Source organism: Papilio machaon, chromosome 1 (assembly GCF_912999745.1).
Source record: "Papilio machaon chromosome 1, ilPapMach1.1, whole genome shotgun sequence".
In the NCBI taxonomy this organism is placed as follows: domain Eukaryota; kingdom Metazoa; phylum Arthropoda; class Insecta; order Lepidoptera; family Papilionidae; genus Papilio; species Papilio machaon.
Window position 1 is genome coordinate 2,405,947 of NC_059986.1, and position 1,017 is coordinate 2,406,963.

Consider the following 1,017-nt stretch of genomic DNA (forward strand, 5'->3'; position numbering starts at 1 on the left):
TGCCAGTTCGCGGTGAAATGAGTTAGTTAATTAGTTGTGTTTAAACAATGGTGGTTGACCCATTGAGCGTGCTTTGCTTTACGCGCGGCTAATTAAATAAAATGAAACGCTTACGTTGCTATATCAAAATGTGGATATACCTAAGGAAATTATATTTCTCGATTACTATCTTTGCTATTACTTCATTTAAAAAAAGCTAATTCATATCTTGTCTTTCTTTTTTTTCTTTATCTCTTCTTGAGTAATTTTGTTGCGCTTACGCTAACGAAATATCTTGTTACTAACCGAACTTCTTTTTATCCGTTTTTTCTTTTTATAATTTTTAATATAAGACATTACTCTTATCTCTTATTTTAGCACAAAGAATTACCTATAAATTGGTATACAATTAACGGATGACTAAGCGAATGAATTTTGTTGGAATTTATGTGGGAATTCTTTTAATTTGTTTCATTCCCATGGCCGCAGGAATCCTTGGCTTCGTAAGTTCGGTTGGCGCTTCGTTCTGATGTCACCTACCGCATTCACACGGTATAAGAATGATTGGTATCCAACCATGTTATTTTAGCTTAGGTCACTCGTAAAGATCATAATGAATAAATTTTCCAAAAAAAAAAAAAAAAGAAGTTAAGAAGATAGGTTTCATTTATGTCAAAATATTAAGTCAGATAAAAGAGGTACAAAAAACTACAAAAAAGTTTGCACTGCCCGGGAATCGAACCCGGGTCGCAAGAATGGGAATCTTGCATGATACCACTACACCAGCAGTGCTTGTGTGCAATGCTTGAATTTTTTAGATGTATTTTACTGCACTCTAGACTCTAGACACTGAGAAATAAAATTGGACATGACAGAAAAATAATTAAGATAGAGAACACTCAATAAATAATTGTAAGTACTACTTATCTTGAACGAAAATGGAGACAACATGCTTATTTTAAGTGAAAGCTTAAAAAGGACTTACTAATGAACGTATTTTCTTTGAAGGCCTATTTGTAGTAATCTTTCTCTTTTGTA

At 32.6% G+C, this 1,017-nt stretch overlaps 1 non-coding gene across 1 annotated transcript; it reads right to left on the reverse strand.

Moving 5' to 3' along the window:
- Positions 1-700: 700 nt before the first annotated feature.
- Trnag-ccc lies at positions 701-771 on the reverse strand. Its single transcript has one exon. It is a non-coding gene; the product is annotated as a tRNA-Gly (tRNA).
- Between the last annotated feature and the right edge of the window lie 246 nt (positions 772-1,017).